General features: G+C 49.5%; 1 long non-coding RNA gene across 4 annotated transcripts; it reads left to right on the forward strand.

The window, feature by feature from the left end:
- Positions 1-1,130: 1,130 nt before the first annotated feature.
- LOC125131373 (uncharacterized) lies at positions 1,131-9,111 on the forward strand. Of its 4 annotated transcripts, none has more exons than XR_007135905.1 (3): positions 1,533-2,355; positions 2,853-2,997; positions 7,149-7,336. It is a non-coding gene; the product is annotated as an uncharacterized LOC125131373 (long non-coding RNA). The 4 variants fall into 4 exon arrangements; XR_007135906.1 differs by lacking the exon at positions 7,149-7,336 and having other exon boundaries at positions 1,534-2,073; positions 2,150-2,355; positions 2,853-3,079; XR_007135904.1 differs by lacking the exon at positions 7,149-7,336 and adding an exon at positions 8,757-9,111 and having other exon boundaries at positions 1,535-2,355.
- The last annotated feature ends 2,137 nt before the right edge of the window (positions 9,112-11,248 follow it).

Consider the following 11,248-nt stretch of genomic DNA (forward strand, 5'->3'; position numbering starts at 1 on the left):
TGGAGGAGTTGAGCATCATTCGATGAAAATATCTGGGCACTGCTTAGGACCATCTTACCCGAAGTCCTTATTGCACAAATGTGGAAACAAGCTTTAAACAAGAGTAGCTATCAGGGCTTTGGGCCTGAGAAAAGTGAAAGTGTAGTTGTTTTTTTTTTTAAATACAGTACACCTGGAGGAACAGCTCTGCGGGCTGCTCAGACCTCCCCCTCCCTCGCTCCAGGGCCTTCAACTACTGTCAGTAATTCATCCCAGGTGCCTGGTAACTTCAATTTCTCTTCCCCTTTTAACCATATTTTTTATTTTTAAATATCGTGTTCATATTGTGTTTACTCATATGTAGAAGGAGAGTCATTCTTACCCCTCTCGCCTCTGTGGCTCCCATGCTGCAGACATCTCTCACCCTCCATTCAGTACTAGCTGAATGGAGGGCTCTAGGCTGGAGACGGGGTAAGAAGGGGACTTCCCAAATTGTCTGCATTCCCTTTGTTTAGGGATCTTAAGGTGTGGGTCCTCCGCGTGGCTTTCAGATTTTTCTCTTATGTTTACAAGATGGAATTACTTGGCAGTTTGCTTGTACTATTTTTTCTTTTGGCCTGCGCCCACAGCATGCAGAAGTTCCTGCACCAGGAATTGAACCTACGGCACAGCAGTGACAACCGCCAGACCTTTAACCTGCTGCGCCACCAGGGAATTCCTGCACTATCTTTAAATAAAAACCAGCCCTGGCCTTACTGATGTCTCATCAAAACAAAAGCGCTGTTTCCACAATGTCTCTGTTTTCAAAGCTGCCATTTACATTTTCTCAAACAGCCCTACCCTCACTGAGAAGGTTTTTCTGGGGATGTGAGTCATGTCTCTTCTGCGGGGAGGTGTAGGATAGGACCTAGGAGACTGCTGTCCTCAAGCACTCTGAGCATGGGGGGGTGATTGCACCCAAGTTCCCCTGCCTCACTTTCCCCTGCTCTAGATTCGTGACGTTAATGCCAGATTTGCAGCCGGGTCCCAGGTGGAGAAGCTTTGGACCAGTGCAATGCCTTGTTCTTTCTCCACACGACGGGGCTGGCGGGGGGCGAGGGAGGAATGCGCCCAAGCCAGGAAAGACCACTAGCTTTGACTAGATCCCTGTGCTAAAGAAACAGGCTCTAGGGGAAATCTTTTCTAATAATGCCCTAGAGCTGGGTTATTTCCTAGCCTGGCCCCCAAATGTCTTTGACGGCAACGTGGCTACAGGGTAGAATGTGGCTGACCACAACCATCCTGCAGCATGGTCCTGGCATAGGCTCACCCGAGGACACTGCGGGGCAAGAGTGCACAGCGCTGGAGTCAAACAGCCGAGGAAAGGAACCCCAGCTGAACCACTTTCTGGCTGTGGCCAAATTAAGATCTATAAGTGGAAGTTAATGCTACCCAGACCGTTGCCTTGACAAATCAGAGGAAAAAATATGCAAAGGCTCTGCCTGATATGAAGTGCTCGGAAAATGCTATCTGTGGTCACTAATTACCTAAGGGAAGGCTACGGAAACTAGCAGGAAGCCGAAGACTCGGGGCGGAGAAGGAACCGAAATAGCCCGGGCGGCTCCGCCCACAGTGAGAGCATCCGCTCCGCGAGGCGGGAAGAGGCCCCACTGCCCTCGGGCCGGAGCCGCCTGGTGGGGAGGGGGTGTCACGCTTCAGAAAAGGGCGAGGACTGGCCCCGACCTTCAGCTGAGGAAGGAAACAATGAAGCCACGTAACAAAAGTTCAAGGCCAAACGTAGCGCCCGCCCAGCGCTGGACCGCGGCTTCCTCTCCGCCGGCTCCGGGGAGTCACCTGACCTCGCTTTAGCAGTCGCGGACGCCGAAAGGGTCCTGCAGCACTTCTCGCAGCCAATCGGCGGCGTCCCTGCCCCTCGCAGCCAATCAGTGGCGTCCCTGCCCTCGCAGCCAATCAATGGCGGCCCGGCCTTCCTAGCCAATCTGGTCCTCCGCCCGCCGGCCTCTCGCGCGTGAGGAGGGAAAGCCCGGCTTCCGAAGACCCCTGGAAAAAGACGCGTTGAGCGTGCAAAAAACGACTTTGTTTCCACTGGGCCAGGTATATTCTGAAGCCTGCAGAGCGTCCATCAGGGACTGCCCAGGCCCGGGAAGAGCGCGCCTTCTCTTTGTTACAGAACTAGCCACCCGCAACCCCGCGGACCCCTAGGAGACTGCCCTTGCAGCTCGCAGCCGACCAGCTGTTGGAACGTGTCTCATATGGGAAGAAATGCTTGCAGTTTCAAAGGTCCAGCCCACGGGCTCAGACGCTGCCGCACAGCTCAGAACTCTGAAACTCTTGATTCTACCCTGCTGTGTGCCTGGGATTTGACCTGCCTCTCATGTAAATCTTCACAAGAACCCTGTAGGGATGTATTATTGCTCTCCTCCTGCAAATGAGAAAACCCAGGTGTCCACAGTAGCAGTTTTACAACTGCTGAGGTTCTGGTTTGCCAGGAAGCCAAAGTTTTTTGTAAGTGACCAGGCTTCATACCAGGACGCCAAGTAGGGACCAGACTCCAATCGCCACGGCTTCCTTGTTTGCCTGGCCAGCAAGAAACAAGATCTCCTTAGTAGATCTTTACTCACTCCCTAGAGCGAAGTTGAAGGCCTTTCCAGGCCCTGTCATACCGTGGGAGCAGTCAGTCCACTAGGGACCACCTTGTGGGTGGGGGGCTGTGTTACCAGCTCATCTTTCAGCTCTTAGATTAAATAGCACTTCCCTTGACCCCACAAGTCTGTGTCAGCGGCCTCTCAGCAGCTCTCTTCATCCCTGTCTTGGGAGCCCTTGTCACCCCACCTATTGTAGTTGCCTCTTTCCTTTCCTGTCTCCCTTTGCAGATGGAGAGAAGCTACCTGAGTGCAGGAAATAGCCTTGACTGTAGCCTCAGCCTCTAGCTGGAATGCCCAGGTCCAGCTCCCAGGATGCCAGTGTTCCCTAAGAACTCCGTTTCAGAACCACTGAACTAGAATTTGGAGTTTAAAAGTAAGTCCAGAGGGGAAACTGGAGACAGCTATAAAAGTTTGACCTTTAATAATTATGATGATAATAAAACAGCTGTTGTTTATTGAGTGTTTATTATGTGACAGGCATTGTTATAAGTGCTTTAGTGCAGTGATCCTTCAGCTTAAATGTGCATACGGGGATCTTGTTATTCTGTTGTGAACCACACAGGAAGTCTGGGATCTTGTTATTCTGATTCATTCTATCTGGGGTGGGGCCTGAGATTCTGCATTTCTGACAAGCTTCCAGGTGATGGTTCATGAGTCATACTTTGTGTATTAACTTATCTTCTTAAAAGTTCTATGACATAGGTATTACTGTTATTCCTGTTTTACACACAAGGAAACTGAGAGGCTAAGTATCTGTGAACTTAGGTCAAAATCAGTAAACTGCAGGGAGGGTAGAATGGCCTGAGCACTTACAGTGAGAAGGAGAAAAAGTTCTAGGCAGAAGAAACAGTATTTACAAAAGCCTGCTTGGCATGTGGGGGAAGTGGATCGGGGCTACCCAGAAGGCTGTGGATAGTCCTTAAAAACTTTCCAAAGGTCCCCAGTATTTGAGGCCTGAAAAAACTATATTGACATCTGCATGTGAAAACTGAATATTTAAATTAACCACTTTGACATTCAAAGTATTAAAAATCCTTTCAATTTTTTTTATGTGAAAAGATGCTGATCTGGTGAATGATATGAGTATATTTTGGTACATTTGATTAAAAAAACAGGGAAAGGGCCTCTCAAGCCTAGGGCCTGCTAAGGCTAGGACAGGCCCTGACCACATTGCATTTGGATGTAATCCTGAGGGCAGCTGGGAACCACTGATAGAAGCAGGAAAATGTTCTCTGTGGCTTCAGTGAGGAGAATGGGTTGGAAGGAGGCCAGACTGGAGGCCTAGCAGCTCGAAACCAGCTAGGCGTTTACAGCCTTCAGACTGCAAGACAGTCTCTGCCGAGTGCCAAGGTAAAATGATAGCATTATACAACCCAATTATTCTCTGATTCCTCCAGCCCCAGTCTGACTCAGCATTCTAAATTTACTTACGATTTGGGGACAGGGGTTTTGCCACATCCTTTCTCATTAAGGCCAGTGATGTTACAGTCCAGGGCAGAGCACATGCCTTGAGTGGACAGCCATGAATGTGAACCTCAGCTCTGCTATTTGCTGCGTGACTTTGCATAAGTGATTTAACTTCTCTGAGCCTGAGGCTCCTGATTGGGCATAATACCTTCCATGCAGAATTAAGTGAGATAAACTCAACTTACAGTGCCTCCTGCAGAAGACGTAGTGCTTATGGATGGCAGCTGTTAGCCCATGTGTGCCATTGTTCTGAGACCTAGTCGAGTTTTCTGAACAGAGGTGGGGTAAATGATTAAATCTTTCCATCAGTCTTCTGAAGTAGAGATTATTATCCCCATTTTTCAGGTAAGGAAAGGGACTCAGACGAGATCCCTCAGCTCAGGGAACCGGGGCAGAGAGTGGGGAGCCTGCAAGAGCTGGACTGTGCTTGATTTTACTTGGGTTTGGGGACATTCTCCAGCAGTTGGCATCTGTTGCCTCCACCACCTCTTGTGGCCCCAAACCTCTTCCGCTTAGTCATGGCCTGACTTGGTCCTGATGGCTCACCACTGAGCACTGTCCTGGGGCACGACCAACCTCTGTCTCCCTCCTCCCCATCCTTGCCTGACCTCCCTCCTATCTTGCTCCACCCCCCCACCCCCCGATTTTACAGCTTCTGGATTTTCCTTATTGAAGAGCTCATCTCTTTGAACTGCAGACAGAACTGCCCTGGACTGGGATGCCTGCCAGGGTCTCTCCCTTTAAAGGGAGTAGATAAGTAGGTCACATCAGGATGACAGAGGAGGATGCTGACTTCTTCTGGGAGGAGGAAAAATACTGCACATCCCATGGAGAATGGAAAACAAAGTAACAGGGCTCCTCTGTGTCCCGGTCCTTCTGTCGCCTGTCTCTGACAGTGACAGTCCCCTGCAGGCTGCTACTGTGAAATGCATGTGGAGACAACCAGGCAATCCTGAATGCTTGGGGTCTGGGGACACCAATGGACACCGTATTGAGCAGAAGCTTGTCTACTGTGTGCTTCCCCCTACCTCAGCCTGCCTCCTCTTCAGCACCCCCACCACCAACAGCCAGGATACTGGAGAGGAGAAATCGTAGCTTTTATGGAGGATCCGGAGCTTTTGCTCCTTGGACCCTGCAGCTTGTAGGCCCTGTGGGGCCGAGAAGGCCTTGGCTGTCCGGCGATACTGCCTGGCGCTGCCCAGAGTCTGGTTTACAGAGATTGTTGTGGCAACCAGAACAGTCCGGGGTTTTGCAAGATTTCTGTTCCCCACTCCCACCCCTCACCCTCTTGAAGGCTGTTCACAATCAGGGGTGTGGATGAGCATTAAATTACAGAGATTGCTGTGAAAACCAGAGAGAGAGACAGGGTGTGGCATCAGAGGTCCGGCACAGCCAGCTCCACCCTGCCCTGCCATCCCTGGGGACTGAGCCCTGTTTGAATCATAACACTGGGCGGCCACATTTCTAGGAAACTGCAGCTGCAGGGGAAAGGTCCCAGCTGCATGAATGAGACCAGCCTGGCTGTGAACAGATTAGGACTGAAAATGTGTTTCCAGGCTGATGCTGGCCTCTGGACTCGGTGCCTGGGCACAAGGCAGGCACACAAAACAGAGACCAAAGCCTGACCTTAGCACTCCGGGGTGAACCACCCTGGTTCCTGGATGGGGGCTGTGGAAACGGGGAGTCCACCACAGAGAGGCGCACAGGTTTTCCATTGTCCTGGCTTGGGGCTTGGAGAACTCCCAGCTCTGGGGCTTGCCATCCAGGACAATGCGGCCCTTTTGCAGAAACACTCCAGATTGCAGGAGCCTGCCTGGCTGGTGTTTCAGCACTGCCCCCTGCCCTCTCTCCTCCTGTCCCCAGGGCCCTTTAATTTTTTTTTCCTCCACTGCCCAAGAGAAAGCAAGTGTCCCCCACCCAGGTGGCCTACGGGGAAGTCACATTCATGCCTGTAGTTGTCCTCCTGCACGAGAGGCAGGGCTGGGTGACAGGAAAGAGAAAGCCGTCTTCCCTGGTGCCCTTCACTATGCTTCATCTCCCCAGGGGGCTGGGCCTGTCTAACACACCCCTTTCCCAGGCTGCAGTAACCCCAAACTGTCTCATCAGAGTGGGTGTAAATCCCCACAAGTATGTGGCAGGCAAGTAGCAGCAGGGACAGTGTGGTCGTGGCTGCATCAGAACAAGAAGTCTGGGCTTGTGAGACTTGGATCCTGTGTGCTCTCAGAAGCTGACTGGCAGCCCCGCCTCCCTGGCATCTGCTCCAACCAGGGTCTGGCTTTGGCACTATCCCTGCCTGACTCTGGGTGGGCTGCCTTCCTCCATGTCCAGTGCACGTGCTACTCCTTGGCGTATCTGGGATTACCTGGAGGCAGGGAAGCCAGGCTTGGAGACTCCATCACCCCCCACCCCAGTCAATCAATCATGTCTCTAAGTAGTGGTTCTGAAACTTTATGTGCATCAGAATAACCAAGGGATGTGTTAAGATGCAGATTGCCCAGCCGGGTCCCAGGGTTTCTGATCCTGTAGATCCCGAGTGAGCCTGATAATTTGCATTTCTAACAAGCTCCCAAGTGATGGGAGGCTGTAGCACCAGGGACCACATCTGGAAACCATTGAGCCAGAGCAGGACAAATGGAAAACCTAGGTTTGTGTCCTGCCCTGATGCTTTGCTTGGGCTCCAGGAACTTCAGTCCCTCCATTGTCAAAGGTGGAGTCATGACCACTGAATGGTTGGGAAGATCAAGTTCTTGACACTGGATGTACGCACTGTGTTTGGCAAGTTGAGTGTGTGGATTAGTCCACAGTTACAGTCTTTATTGAGGAGTTTGCTGTCCATTGGGTCCTCGGCCCAGTGTGGTGGCTTATTTGGACAGATTGTGCGTGAGAATTCTAAGGTCCAGTTAAACATCATACATCTCTGGACCTTTGTTTTCTCCTTTGGAAAACAAGGCCGACTAATGGCCCCTCCAGGTCCCGTTTTGAAGCCCATCTCTGGGAGGTGGGGTAGGTCTTGGGAGGCACAGCCATCATTTTCATTCCTTGCCCACCCCTTTCCAGGACCTCCAACTGAAAACCCAGGAGCCTCTGCAGAGCAAAGAACATCGATCACCAGTCATTGGTCACCTCAGCCCAGAGAGGGGTGGCACAGCCTTCAAGGTCCATCATAATCTGGTTCCAACCTTCCTTTATAATCACATATCTTGGAGTTCCTATCATGGCTCAGTGGAAACAAATCTGACTAGTATCCATGAGGATGCAGGTTCAATCCCTGGCCTGGCTCTGTGGGTTAAGGATCTGGCGTTACCATCTGCTGTGGTGTAAGTTGCAGATGTGGTTTGGATCCTGCGTTGCTGTGGCTGTGGCATAGGCCAGCAGCTGTATCTCCGATTCGACCCCTAGCCTGGGAACCTCCATATGCTGTGGGTGTGGCCATAAAAAGACAACCCCCAAAACAAACAAACAAACAAAAATCACATTTATCACTGTCTCTCCATTCACTGTGTAGTCTAAACAAATCAGGCTACTCATCCTTCCCCAGATTTCCAGCCTTTGTTCACACTGTTCTCACCACTAGACCATCCCCCACTGGTCAGAGTCCTATTCATGCTTCAGAGTGCTCCCAGTGACTGCCTCCTCCCGGAAGTCGTGCCAGATCTCTGTCATCAGTCTGTCTGTCTATCATCAGTCTGTCTGTCTAGGTTAGCTATCATCTCTGACTCTCTCTCTTTAATACAAGTGACCTTTTTTTTTTTTTTTTTGCTTTTTAGGGCCACATTCGCTGCATATGGAAGTTCCCAGGCTAGTGGTCTAATCAGAGCTGTAGTCACTGGCCTACACCACAGCCACAGCAATGCGGGATTCGAGCATTGTCCTCGACCTACACCCACAGCTCACAGCAATACCAGATCCCGAACTCACTGAGTGAAGCCAGGGATCGAACCTGCATCCTCACAGATAGTAGTTGGATTCGTTTCCACTGCGCCACAATGGGAACTCCCATACGAGTGATTTTTATATTTTTCTGTGGGTGGTAGCAGAATATGTGACGAGCTGGCAGGTGTAATATCTAACCCAATCAGGATGCAGCCACCCCACCCTCTGACTTGAATCTGAAGGGGCTCTGTAGACACTCAGTGCTCTGCAGGTTTGTCTTAAAGAGTTCACATTTCTGAAGTCTCTTCTTGGAGCAGACTCATGTGAGAAACGAGTTGAGATACTATGTAAAAGTTTAAAAAAGTAGGACAACCACTTAAAAGGAGAAGCTTACTTACACAAAAGATTAGTCACCTGTTTATTTTCGTGGTTGTTAGCGATGGGAAATAAATCAATGTGTAGTGTATGTCTCTGCTGTGGCTCATATTCACAGGTCTTCTCATTTGCATGTAGGCACATCTGTTTCTCTGATTTTCTTTTTTAAACTACAGGGTTTTTTTTTCCTATTCTAAATATAATATGTAAGTTGATAGAAAATGTGTAAAGGAAATAAAAAGAGAAGAAAGTAAGTATTTATAGTACAGAAATAACCAGTATTAACATTGTGGTGTATTTCTTGTGAATGGTTTTCCTGCACATACTTACTCTATATGATTTTTTTAAGGGAAATTGGGATAAATGTATATATACTTCCATATAATTCTGTATGAATTGCTTTTTGTTGTTTTTTAGGGCCCCATTTGCAGCGTATGAAAATTTCCAGGATGAGGGTTGAATTGGAGCTACAGCTGCCGGCCTACGCCACAGCCACAGCAATGTGGGATCCAAACCATGTCTGCAACCTACATCACAGCTCATTGTAACACCCGATTCTCAGCCCACTGATCGGGGCGAGGGATCAAACCTGTATCTTCATGGATACTAATCGACTTCATTTCCATTGCGCCACAGTGGGAACTCCATGAGTTACTTTTTTGACTTAAGATACAGTTGGCATTTAGGTATAGCTTTACATTTCTCCCCAAACATTGAAAAAAATATTCCATGATATCCATTCACAGATATGCCAACATTTTATTTAACCATCCCTTCCTTTTTTTTTTGTCTTTTGTCTTTTGAGGGCCGCACCCGAGGCACATGGAGGTTCCCAGGCTAGGGGTCAAATAGGAGCCACAGCTGCCAGCCTACACCACAGCCACCGCAGCACAGGATCCAAGCCTCATCTGTAACCTACACCACAGCTCACGGCAACGCCAGATCCTTAATCCACTGAGCAAAGCCAGGGATCGAATCCACAACCTTGTGGTTCCTAGTCGGATTCGTTTCTGCTGCACCATGACAGGAACTCCTAACCATCCCTTCCTTGTTGGATGCTCCATTCTTTGTGATGAACATCCTCACGTATCTGAACACACGTCTGATTATTTTCTTAGGCTGATGCTAGAAGTGGGGTTACTGAGTCATTTTCAAGTTTCTTGTTACGTACTGCCAAATTGTTTTCTGGAACTTCCATTTACAAATACTTCCAGAGCGCTTCACTGGCAGCCCTCCTGTTCATTAGCTGTTTTACCCCCGCTCCCATTGCATTCTGTCTGTCCCATGCTGTGCTTCTTCCCTTCCACAGTGAATTTGCCCATGGTTCGTACAAGTCTTAGTTCTACTGGGAGACCATATCTGACCATCTTCCTTCTCCTTCCACATCCAGCACAGGCGGGGGATGGGGCAGAGGGCTGACTCTGTTTAAGGGAAGGAATTTGTAAGCAGAAGATCTCATTTTAGGAAGGAGCAGAACAGCAAGGACGCCCTACTTCAGGGTGGGGGTGCAGAATGGATCCAAGGGGAGGGAAGGGATTCTCCCCAACCCTTCATACTGGGAGCTGGGGAAAGTAGAAAACTAGCTAAGTGCAGAGCCTGGAGGAGGGGGCTTTGCTCCTTGGCAGGGCTCCACTTCAGGGCAAGAAGGGAGAAGGGCAGGGAGTTCCTGTTTTGGTTCAGTGGGTTAAGAACCCAACTAGTATCCATGAGGATGTGGGTTCAATTCCTGGCCTCGCTCAATGGGTTAGAGGATCTGGCATTGCCATGAGGTGCAGTGTAGGTCACAGACGTGGCTTGGATCTGGCATTGCTGTGGCTGTGGTGTAGGCCGGCAGCTGCAGCTCTGATTGACCCCTAGCTTAGGAACCTCCATATGCTGTGGGTGCGGCCCTTAAAAAAAGAAGGGAGAAAGCTTGGAGGCTTTGCTTCAGGATGTGGGGGGAGAGGGGCGGCTCCTGTCGTCCCCAGGTGTGAAACCTGCTTTGAGGACTGTCACTCCTTTTAACACACAGCTGAGCCATCCCAGCCGCGTAGGTTCTGACCTGGGAAAACACCTGCAGCACTGATTGTAGAGGCTTAAGTAAGTGTTTTTTAGATTGGAGTTTCCCGAACTTCAGCTCTACCTTGTTGGAGATTTCAGTGTTTTAGTGAAAAGAAAGCAAGATGCACAGACACACACCTGTGATTCATATCATCCAAACTGTCACACTTCTGAACAGTTGAGACAGATACAGTTGTTAAAGTGTTCAGGGTGTGCCCATGTCACTCACCAGGTCTGCCTCGGGTGTTAAAACATGCTGTGCCAGTTACTTTAGCTTTATCCTAAGCTGTAAAAATGTTGAAATCACAGGTTTGATGGATTCATTACATTTTTTGTAGTAATCACTAAAACTGTAATGACAGCTGTGAATAAATTGTCAGCCATAGGTAGTACCTTTATGACCCATTGGTGATAATTACACCACATCTTTGGGAAACACTGTTTTAACTAAACAGTTTCTTTATATGATAGTTAATTGTGCATATTTCCTTTCACTTAACTATATGCTTTCTTCTTCTTTGCTTTTTAGGGCTGCACCCGAGGCATATGGAAGCTCCCAGGCTAGGGGTCGAATCGGAGCTGCAGCTGCTGGCCTACACCACAGCCACAGTGATGCCAGATCGAGCTGCGTCTGCGACCTACACCACAGCTCACGGCAACCTTAACTCCCTGAACGAGGCCAGGGATTGAACCTGCATCCTCACTAATGCCAGGCAGATTCATTTCTGCTGAGCCACGACAGGAACTCCAATAACTTTTTTTTTTAGGGCCGCACCTGTGGCACATGGAAGTTCCCAGGTTAGGGGTCCAGTCGGAGCTACAGCCGCTGGCCTACACCACAGCCACAGCAACGCCAGATCTGAGCCGTG

The sequence above is a fragment of the Phacochoerus africanus genome, chromosome 7 (assembly GCF_016906955.1).
Source record: "Phacochoerus africanus isolate WHEZ1 chromosome 7, ROS_Pafr_v1, whole genome shotgun sequence".
Lineage (NCBI taxonomy): Eukaryota > Metazoa > Chordata > Mammalia > Artiodactyla > Suidae > Phacochoerus > Phacochoerus africanus.